The 11,599-nt window shown below is 46.9% G+C and overlaps 1 pseudogene across 1 annotated transcript; it reads right to left on the bottom strand.

The window, feature by feature from the left end:
• Nucleotides 1–3,835: 3,835 nt before the first annotated feature.
• Nucleotides 3,836–6,872, bottom strand: LOC311614854 (epsin-1-like; annotated as a pseudogene). Its single transcript has 2 exons — nucleotides 6,840–6,872; nucleotides 3,836–4,424 (listed from the first exon to the last, which is right to left on the bottom strand). The product of its transcript is annotated as an epsin-1-like (transcript).
• Nucleotides 6,873–11,599: the final 4,727 nt, after the last annotated feature.

Genomic DNA, 11,599 nt, shown 5'->3' with positions numbered 1-11,599 from the left:
ATTTGGACATTTAATAAGTATAGCTTGAGACCTTTGTCCTAGGAGAAGCTGGTGCCCTGCATCATAAAACTACATTTGCACTTGGACCTTGCCTTAGAGAATCTGAAAAATGAGGTCTGGTAGTAGCCTTTGTTCTGTATACCACAAGGTAATCCAAGAGATCAGCAGCAACATGAAAAAGCTACCACAGTGCTCCAGGTTCTGCACTGACTTTCCAAAGGTAAGAAAAAATATACATGGTTGCAACTTCACTTCTGCCCTCTAAATCGCACAGAAAATGTGTCTTGTAACTAATCCAAACTAACCCCATATAGGGTAGGAAATTTTGTGAAATATACCGTAGTTCTAGTTTATCAAATGTGACACAATACAAAGCCAACACCTCATCTATAAACCAACCAAGAAACTTCATTTCCTTTAGCTAAAAGTGTAGTTTACCTGGATTATTGTGAGGATAACAAGATATTTCCTATGGGCATATAGGGGGTGAGGGGAATCTCACCCATTTACATGGGAAAAGTTTGCATTTTTGAAACATACATATTTGTAATTTCAGACTAGACATTTTCCCTTAATTTCAATTCCATATATCCAGTTCTCTACTTGACATCTTCTCTTGGACAACTAATAAAGATCAAAATTATGTCTAAAACCGAACTTTTGATCTTTCTTTCTCCTGCCTCCCAAACAAAACCATTCCATCTACTGCCTCACCCATTTTAGTAAGTGGCAACTCCAGCCTTCTTATTGATTAAGCCAAAAAACCTTGCAGTAATTCTTGACTTACTAGTATTTCTCATACCTTATAGCCAACCCATTAGGAACCAGGAACTCCTGGTCTCTCAACATTCAAAACATAACCATGTCCACTGCTACCACCTTGGCTTTAGCCACCACCATTGTCCCTCACCTGGATTATTGCCATAGCCTCCTAATGGGGCTGCCAGATAAAATACAGGCTACCCAGTTAAATTTGAATTTCAGGTAAATAGATAATTTTTTAGTATGTTCCATATCATATCCTCTGCCTGTAACACCCTTCTCTCATCTCTCCATGTGGCAAGCTCCCAATTCTTTCAAGTTTTTCCTCAAATACTTTCAGCTTTCAATGACTTTTGACAAACAAACTTTTTTTTTTTTAATTTTAAATTGATTTTTAGAGAAAGAATGGAAGGGAAAAAGGAAAGATGAGGGGAAGAAGGAGGGAAACAATGTGAGAGACACATCAATTGGTTGTCTCTCACACACACCCTGACTGGGGCCGGGGATTGATCCCGCAATACAGGTACATGCCCTTGATGGGGCATCAAACCTGTGACCCTTCAATGAGTGGGCCGCTGTTCTAACCACTTAGCAACACTGGCCAGGGCCCTTGGTTGATTCTTTATTTTTTTTTTTAATAAATATATTTTATTGATTTTTTTTTTTTTACAGAGAGGAAGGGAGAGGGATAGAGAGTTAAAAACATCAAAGAGACGCCAAAACTGGTTTGGCTCAGTGGATAGAGCATCAGTCTGCGGACTGAAAGGTCCCAGGTTTGATTCCGGTCAAGGGCATGTACATTGGTTGCTGGTACATCCCCAACAGGGGGTGTGCAGGAGGCAGCTGGTTGATGTTCTCTCTCATTGACATTTCTAGTTCTCTATCCCTCTTCCTTCCTCTCTATGGAAAATCAATAAAATATATTTTAAAAAAGAAAAGAAACATCAATGAGAGAGAAACATTGATCAGCTGCCTCTTGCACACCTCCTACTGGGGATGTGCCCGCAACCAAGGTACATGCCCTTGACCGGAATCAAACCTGGGACTTTTCAGTCCGCAAGCCGAAGCTCTATCCACTGAGCCAAACCAGTTCCGGCAGCCATTGGTTGATTTTTGTATGTGCCCTGATTGAGGATCAAACCCACAACCTTGGCGTATCTAGACAATGCTCTAACCCAGTGGTCGGCAAACCCATTAGTCAACAGAGCCAAGTATCAACAGTACAATGATTAAAATTCCTTTTGAGAGCCAAATTTCTTAAACTTCTCCTAACGCCACTTCTTCAAAATAGACTCGCCCAGGCCGTGGTATTTTGTGGAAGAGCTGCATGTGGCTAGCAAGCCACAGTTTGCGGACCATGGCTCTAACCAACTTAGCTACTGGGCCAGGGCCCTGGGGACAGTTTTGCTTTTCTTGTTTTCATTCTGTATGTTTTGTTCCCTACTGTTATCTTCAGCACATAGAACAATGCCTCATCCACAGTAACATTTAATATGTATTTTTGAATGAATGAATGAATGAATGAATGAATGAGTGAGTGAGTGAGTGAGTGAGTGAACGAGCCTGTATTTGAACAGGGTATCTGGTCAAAATTTAACTATTGCCCATAACTTATTGGAGAAAAACTAAGAAGAGAGACAAGTAGCTAGTAAGTGTGAATCCTTGATCTATTTGTAGGCATTTCCAACTCATCCCTAGGTAGAGTGAGAATACGTGCTTTAAGGCATTGTCTTTTATATTTTATTGCACATGTGAATCCATTGGGGATCCTGTTAACATGTAGGTTCTGGTTCAGCAGGTGTGGAGTGGGGGCTGATAGTTTGCATTTCTCATAAGCTCACAGATGATGTTGATCCTGGCAGCCTGGGAAACCTACTTTGAGTAGCAAGGTTTTAAGGCATTACTGAAGCTCGGTCTCAGACAATATAGTCAAAATATGACCAGCTGGGAAATAGTTACTGCCAGTGGTTCAACCTACTAAGAAATAGAGTGATCAATTTTGAACAGAGGTATCTGGTTCATTATGACTATTTGAAACAAGGACTTTGCCTGACAGCTATGGTCCTAAATTTAATAACACACTTGGCTATGTTTCAGTGTGGGAGTGTTATCTCAGTTGAACTGGCACAAACATGAAAAGTAAGTTATGGAGGAAAAGAGAAGGCTAACATTGCTAAGTTTGACTCAAAGAAATGTGATTGGCATAGGGGATATTTGGAATGAGCATGCTGTTATTTTGGTACTCCTTAAATCACACTCCATGGGGTCTTTCTGTAACCAAAACCAAGGTTTGTCTACCTGCCACCATAAAAACCAAACTCATGAGACAGGTGCTGGTAAACAGGAAATTGATTTATTCAGGTGCCGGCAACTTGTGAAGATGGGGGACTCTGGTCCCAAAGCCCATCTTAACATCTCAGTGCAGGTAGGGGGTTTATGGAGAGGGAGAGGGAAATCAGAACAAAGAGATCAGGAGGAGGAGATGTGGATGTGCAGGCAGTGTCCTTGCATGTCCCAATATGGATCTTTAATGTCAGCATATTGGAACTGGTCAGTGCTAGCCAAATTCCTGTGGTTGGGCAATCTGTGCCCACTGAAGTTGTGATCAAGGCTATTTCTTGTAGAAGCAGAAACTGGAACTGCTTATGCCTGCAATATGCTTATAAGGAAACTGTCAGTATGTGAGGTTTTGGTTTTTTTAAATCAATTTATTAGTACATTTTATTCTTTTTGTATTTTATTTTTAGAATTGCCATGTATTCCCAAAGTTGCCAAAATCATCACCAAGGATTCACCGAAGATGTGCGGGGAGGAGGCTCAACACTGATCAAGGGGCCAGTCAGGAGCGGGAGGAGGGGGTCGGGGCCTTTGTTCCTCCTAATGCCATGGAAAGGTCCCCCTCTGGCTGGCACCTCCCCATCGCCCAGGTTGTTTCTCCGGCAGTGGGGGAGGGGGAAGAGGTGTAGTGTGAGTGGCCCCAGTAGAGAGGGTGCTGGGCCCCTTCACATGCACTCACAACACTGGTGTCCCGGGGAGCAGGCGGGGCTGGCCAGGCCAAGCCCCCAGCCCTGGCTTATAGGAGGAAGGGGTTAGTGTTGGGGGCTGGAAGGCCTGGGAGGCAGGATGGGGGGCAAGCCTGGGCCCCTGCCCAGGAGAGAGATGTATGTCGGTGGTTGGTTCAGGGTGAGCGTCGCAGGGGGTGCGGGCTGGAAGGGGTTGATAATGGAGGGACCGGTGACCGGGGCTCCGCTGGGCAAGAAGGGATTGGAGGCCTTGGCTCCCGGAAGCGTGGGGCCCAGCCAGGTCTCCAGGGAGTTCAGGTCCACGAGGGCTGCATTGGGGCCCAGAAAAGACTCCAGGGTCTTCTGTGTGGGTGGTGTGGGGGTCGGGGCAGCCTTGGGCGGGGGGCTTCCCACAGCCTCGGACAGAGAGCCCTCACCCCGTTCATGTCGAAGGCCCTGGGGCTATGGGCGGGCACCTCCCCGGCCAGCAGCTGCAGCTCCCCTGTGCTGCTCCCTGAGGTCATCAGGGCTGTGCATAGTGGGTCAAAGTCAGAGAACTCTCCAGGCTCTGCCTCAAAGCCCCCAACCACTGCAGTGCCGTTGGTGGTGGGCTTGGCAGGTGACCCCCCCCCAGGGGTCCGATAAGGCTGGGGCTGGGGCCTAGGGATTGAAAGATGAAACGGAGGGGCCGAGACCCGGAGGATCTATCAGGGATCAGCAGCTGGGGATCCACCAACCAGGGCCCTACCATCTGAGCTCCCCCACAGGTCAGGGGTGGGCCCCTCTCCAGCTGCAGGGGCCTGGGCCCACCCAAGGGTCAGCCGGGGGCCCCGCAGGGGCAGCAGGCCTCCAGGGGTCCCCAGAGGCCAGGGTAGGGGCTGGACCGCCCCAGGGGTCAGCAGCTGGATGAACAGGAGCCCCCACCCCCCCACCCAAGAGTCCGAGGCAGCAGTGGCATCTGCCTGACTCAGGGGCTAAGGCCCCCACCAGCCCGGACACTGCTTTTCCCATCAGAGCAGCTGGCCCGGAAGAGCCTTTCAACAAACTGGAAGGAAGGGTAGGGGTTGGGGGGGACGACATCTCTGGAGCAGGGTGGAGGGGAAGAACCCCAGGCAGACGCAGGGACACTGGTGCAGGAGGCCAAGGCCAAGGCAGAGGAGACGAGGGAGGGAGTGAGAGGCAGAGGCTCAGGGAGGAGAGATAAAGCACAGCATAGCCCTGGGCTGTGTCCTTGCTGGGAGCCAGAGTCCACTCTCTCAACACCTCAGGGCAGCTGTGCTCTCACAGGCTCCTCGGGCCAGGGGAGGTTAAGTATTTCAGCCAAGGCCACCCACTGGGCGGGCCTGGGCCCCAGAAGTTATACCTTTAAATGAAGACCAGGGTTGCTGGCAAGGATCGAAGGGTGAGAATCCCTGACCCCATGCCCAGCGCTCCTCTAAGTGCTGGACACACAGTAACTCAATGAGTCCTCGCAAGACTGTGACTCACGGGCACCTCATGGAAGCGGGGAGGGGGAAACCGAAGCCCAGGGTGCTGACTCTCTCGCCCCAGGACGCAGGCCTCAGCGGGGAGCAGCCTGGCTCTAGTGCAGGCTCTGACCACCACCATCCATCGCTTCTGAGCCCGCCCAGGAGCCGAGGCCCAGGCACTGGGGAGAGGTGTGAAGAGCTAAAGAGGACGGCCACGGCCCACGGCCCACGGCCAGGCACACCTGGACAAGAGATGATGTGGGAAGACTGAGAGGAAAGGGAATGACAGACAGGGAGAGAGGAACAGAGAAAGCGGGCAGAGGGGCTACCCAGACGCGGTGACGAGGGCAGGGACCCAACCGGCCGCAGGCACTGAGCCCCGAGAGGCTGCGAGGCAGGAAGGGAAAAGCAAAACGACAAAAGGCAGCAGTGGCCGGGGACTGACTAGGAAAACGGCATAAAACACAGAGCGGAGAGAATCTGGGCCTGAATCCTGACCATATGCCCCCAGCAACCTCCGCTGAGGGACGGGGAGAAGCCCCTCCCAGGCACAGCCAGTGCTGGGGCCGGCCCAAGGAGAGCAGGCCGGGCTGTTCTCGGAGGAAGCCCAAGCACTTCCCCAAGGGAGCATCGAAAGACCCCCACCCACCCACCCCCGACCCGTGTGCTTACAGGGAACACGCTGACAGCTCACTAAGGTCTCACCCATGCTGCTTAGCAGGGAACTAAGCGCTTCAAAGAGTGGGAGCACACTGAAACCGGCTCAGTAGATAGAGTGTCGGCCTGTGGACTGAAAGGTCCCGGGTTCGATTCCGGTCAAGGGCATGTACCTTGGTTGCGGGCACATCCCCATTAATTAGGGGGTGTGCAGGAGGCAGCTGATTGGTGTTTCTCTCTCATTGATGTTTCTGACTCTCTATCCCTCTCCCTTCCTCTCTGTAAAAATCAATTATATATATTAAAAAAAGAGTGGAGAGTGGGAGAGCATCCTCCCATGGGTTTGGGTGGGGGCAGGACAAATAGCCTCTCAAAATGACCGACATCGACATGGCAGGACATAGACCATGGCGGGGGGGGGGGGGGGGGGACAGGGCTCTCCGCGGTCAAGACACGCTTTCTACCTGCCTGACAGTGCGGGGCTCGTCACCGGCACCCCCTCCGCCAGGCGCGCAGTGGCCCAGAGGAGCAGCAGCTGCAAACACCCTAACGCTCCAGGCCCAGGCAGGGAGAGGTGGCGGCAGACATGGCAGCGAGCTAGCAGCGGGCCTGGTTCCGGAGCCGATCGCCAGCACCAGACTCGGGGGCCTGGGGTAGGTGCGGGCCCGAGCCCAGCCACCGGCCCGCAGAGAGGGGCGCGAGGGCAGGGGACAGGGCAGGGACAGAGACACCTGGTGACCGAGGACACGGAGCGAGACGCGAGCAGGAATCGTGACCACCAGACACGCAGACGCGCGGGACAGTGCTTTGTAGAACGGCGAGACACAGCACCGGCAAGGCCGAGGCGGTGACAGAGACAGATGCCCAGAGAGACACGGGCAGTGCAGGCCCACCCGGCGCCGAGACGCCACGGCCGCGGAGGCGACCGGGGACCGACAGATGCCCGCACCTCGACCCCCTCACGCCGGGCTCTGGGGGTCATGGCGGGCAGCCCCCTGCCCCCGCTCGGCCTCGGTGTCGCGGGGACAGCAAGATGAAGCCCCCCGCCCAGCGCCCAGGAGGGGCGCGGAGAGCCGAGTACATTTTATATTAATCCCATTTCATGGTTAGTCAGAGAAGTATAAAAGTTTTATTCCCTGTTACATTTTCATAGGTTCAAAAAAGCTTTCTTCAAAATAGGAAATTAGCAAGTCAGGCAGCTCCAAATAACTGACTTACATACCCAAGTTCCTATGGCTATCTTTCTATTCCTAAGTGCTCAGGCCAAGAAAATAACAGAAACCATTTACCATTTTTTGTGTGTGTTTTGGAAACACTCTTCCATTACTACCAAGTCTCACAATTCTGAAAATTAGGTATTATCATCTTCATTTTGCAGTTGAAGAAACTGAGGATAGTTAGGTTAAGCAACTCACCCAGGGTCACACTGGCAGGCAGAATAATGTCCCTTCAAAGGTGCCCATGTCCTAATCTCCAGAACCTGGGAATGTTCTTTTACATGACAAAGGACTTTGCAGATGTGATTAAGGATCTCAAGATGGGGAAATTGCCCTAACTGGTTTGGCTCAGGGGATAGAGCTTTGTCCTGTAGACTCAAGGGTCCCAGGTTCGATTCCGGTCAAGGGCATGTACCTTGGTTGCGGGCACATCCCCAGTGGGGAGTGTGCAGGAGGCAGCTGATCGATGTTTCTCTCTCTTCAGTGTTTCTAGCTCTCTATCCCTCTCCCTTCCTCTCTGTAATATCAATAAAATATATTTTTTTAAATGGGGAAATTATTCTGGTTTATCTGAGTGGGCCCAATATAATCACACAGGTCATTATATAAAGGAGGCAGAAGGGTCAGAGGTAATAGTACAAAATGTGATGATGAAAACAAGAGGTTTGAGTGATCAGGAAGGGGTAATGAACCAATGAATGTGGGCAGTCTATAGAAGCTGAAAAAGCCAAGGAACTGAATTCCCCGTACAGCCTAAACAAGGAATGCAGCCTTGATTTTAGCCATGAGACCTATTTCAGACCTCTGACCTCCAGAACTGTAAGAACACATCTATTTTGTTTTATGACACTAAATTTGTTGTGATTTTTACAGCAGCCATAGGAAACTAATACAATCATCCATCTGGTAAATGGCAGAACTTGGATTTTGCAAATAGGTCCAGTGGGCCTCAAAATCAGTGCTCTTCCCATCACTATGGCGATAGTGTTTTTAAAGAAATGGTGGATGCAAAAGTGGAAGGGAGTTCTAGCTGGTTTATCTCAGTGGATAGAGCATCAGCCTGCAGACTGATGGGTCCTGGGTTCGATTCTGGTCAAGGGCACATGCCCAGGTTGTGCGCTCAACCCCCAGTAGGGGGGCGTGCAGGAGGCAATCAACGAATCTCTCACACTGATGTTTCCCTCTTCTTCTCCCTTCCTCTCTGAAATTAAAAGTATATACTGAGTGGCCAGATTATTATGATCTCTGAATGCATAATAATCTAGCCACTCAGTATATATAATAGAGGCCCGGTGTGTTAATTCGTTCATGGGTGGGGTCTGGCCAGCCTGGAAGGGGGAGGGGACATGGGCAGTTGGCCAGCCTGCCTGCCGGTCGAACTCCTGGTCAAGGGGACAATTTGCATATTAGCCTTTTATGATATAGGATATTCACTGAGTGGCCAGATTATTATGCGTTCAGAGATCATAATAATCTGGCCACTCAGTGTATATATATGTGTTTTTTTTAAAAAAAGTGGAAGGGGAAAAGTTGCAAGAAGCAAGAGAAGCTTAGTAGAATTGATCCTGGGGTCTACATATCCCCAAATAATCTCTTGCACATAGCCTGATGTTTTTATATTTCAATAATTATAGTTATTTGGATTAAAAAGTATTCTTTTCAAATAATTCCAAATACTTCTGGCCAGATGTAAAGGTCATTTGCTTATTTAAATGGATTACATTAATCTCATTTTTTCTCCTATTACTTGTTGAAATAATTGCAATGAAAAAAATGAGGTTTTTCCAAGCTGGTGTTGCTCAGTGGTTGGACATCAACCTATGAAGTCATGGTTCAATTCTCAGTCAGGCACATGCCCAGGTGGCAGTCTTGATACCCAGTGGGGGACATGCAGGAGGCAGCTGATTAATGATTCTCTCTTATCATTTACTAGAGGCCCAGTGCACGAAATTTGTGCACGGGGGTGGGGGTGTCCCTCAGCCCAGCCTGCACCCTCTCCAATCTGAAACCCCTCAAGGGATGTCCGATTGCCTACCTGGATCGGGCCTAAACAGGCGATCAGACATCCTTCTCACAATCCAGGACTGCTGGCTCCCACCTGCTCGCCTGCCTACCTTCCTGATTGCCCCTAACCACTCCCCTTTGAAGAAACCATAGGCAATAAAATCACAGACATTTCTCGTAGCAATATGTTTCCCAATACATCTCCTGGGGCAAGGGAAACTAAGGAGAAAATAAATAAATGGGACCATATCAAAATAAAAAGGTTCTGCATAAGAAACCATCAACAAAATGAAAAGGGAGCCCACTGCATGGGAGGACATGTTTGGCAAGGAATAAGAGGTTAATTTTCACCTTTCCGGTTTGGCTTGGTGGACAGAGCATCGACCTGTGGACCAAAAGTTTCTGGGTTTGATTCCTGTCAAGGGCACATACCTTGGTTGCAGGCTTCTCCCCGGCCCTGGCCCTGGTCAGGCCCCATGCAGGAGACAACCAATTGATGTGTTTCTCTCACATCAATGTTTCTGTCTTTCCCTCTCTCTTACACTCTCTCTAAAGATCAATGGAAAAATATCCTCAGGAGAGGATTAACAAGAAAAAAAAGAGGTTAATTTCAAAAATATATAAGGAACTCATACAACTGAACAAAAGGAAGATGAACAATCCAATTAAAAAATGGGCAAAGGACCTAAATAGATACTTCTCCAAAGTGGACATTCAGAAGGCCAAGAGAGTATGAAAAAAAAAAATGCTCAAAATCACTAATCATCAGAGAGATGTAGATTAAAATGACAATGGGGTATCATCTCACACCTGTCAGAACTGTTATTATCAACAAATGACAAGTGCTGGCGAGGATGTGGAAAAAAGGGAATCCTAGTACACTGCTGGTGGGAATACAGACTGGGACAGCCATTATAAAAAACAGTATGAAATTTCCTTAAAAAACTCAAAATGAAAATGCCATTTGACCCTGTGATCCCACTTCTAGGAATATATCCTTAGAATCCTTAAACGCCAATCAGAAAGAATATATGCACTCCTATGTTCATAGCAGCACAATTTACAATAGCTAAGAACTGGAAACAGCCCAAGTGCTCATCAGTAGATGAGTGGATAAAAAGCTGTGGTACATTTACACCACGGAATACTACACAGCTGTAAAAAATGAAGGATCTATTACCCTTTGAGATAGCACAGAGAAAACTGGAGAGTATTATACTAAGCAAAATAAGACAATCAGAGAAAGACAATTATCACATGATCTCACTTATATGTGGAATCTAAAGAACAAAATAAACTGATGAAAAAAATAGATCCAGAGACATAGAAACATAGAACAGACTGATAGATCTTAGAGGGAAGGTGGGGATGGGTATATGGGTAGGAAGATTAACCAAAGATCTTATATGCATATATGAATAACCTATGGGCACAGACAATTGGGTGGTTAAGGCCTGGGGCAGGGGGAGAGGCGGGTTTGAAGAGGTCAATGGGGAAAAAAGGGTACCTCTGTATTACTTTCAACACTAAAGATAAATTTAAAAAAAGAAAATTAGTATTAAAATAGTTAATAATTTAACATGAATATACATACATTTTATTGATAAAATAATATTTTTAAATATAGAAAAGAACTAAATAAACAAAAAACCCAAATGGAGTTATTCCAGGAATGTTTTTATTCTCATCAAAGTAACCAATAACCAGATGCCTCACCCCCCAAAAAATAACAAGAGTAAAATAAATATTAAGAAAAATTATTTTAAAGCAAGATCCACAAGTAATGGAAAACTTTTCTAAGAGCAAACACTTGATTTTAAGCTGTGTACATAAAATATATGTATGCTTAAATTTTGGAAATGTCTGTCTACAGTGCTATTTAAGCATTCTGAACAAAGAATACATTTGAAAAAAAGAATACTTTTTTAAAAGTTAAAGCACAATATAAAATTATTTATTCACAAGGCATCAAATTTTACACTCTAAAATGTAGATACTAAACAAGGAAAAATAGGATTTCTATTTTCACAAATAACAACCATACTTCATACTATGTCACTAAATACTTCAGTTGTGTTTTAAGCTTTGAAATTCAAAAGGCATCTTTGGATATTTAAGATAAAAAGGCGCCCTCTGGAGTTGAGTCTGAACCAGCACTGGATATCAAAACATCCTTGATAACTTCAGACTGAGGGCATGGTTGCTGAATGAATACAGAAGAGTGACAAAGGAATAACAAATAATGAACTTCAAATATTAAATTCAAATATACAGTAATGCCTCCTTATCTGTAGTTTCAGTTTCCCCTATCAGCTATACATGGTCAACCATTGTCTGAAAATCTTAAATGAATAATTCCAAGAAAAAGACAATTCATAAGTTTTAAATTGTGCACCATTCTGAGTACTGTGATGTAATCTCACACTCTCAGTACGTCCCACCCAAAACATGAATCATCACTTTGTCCAGCATGTCCACATTATAAATA

Source organism: Pipistrellus hanaki, assembly GCF_964339955.1.
Source record: "Pipistrellus hanaki genome assembly, chromosome: X".
NCBI classification, from domain to species: domain Eukaryota; kingdom Metazoa; phylum Chordata; class Mammalia; order Chiroptera; family Vespertilionidae; genus Pipistrellus; species Pipistrellus hanaki.
This window is presented reverse-complemented; position numbering and strand designations above follow the sequence as displayed.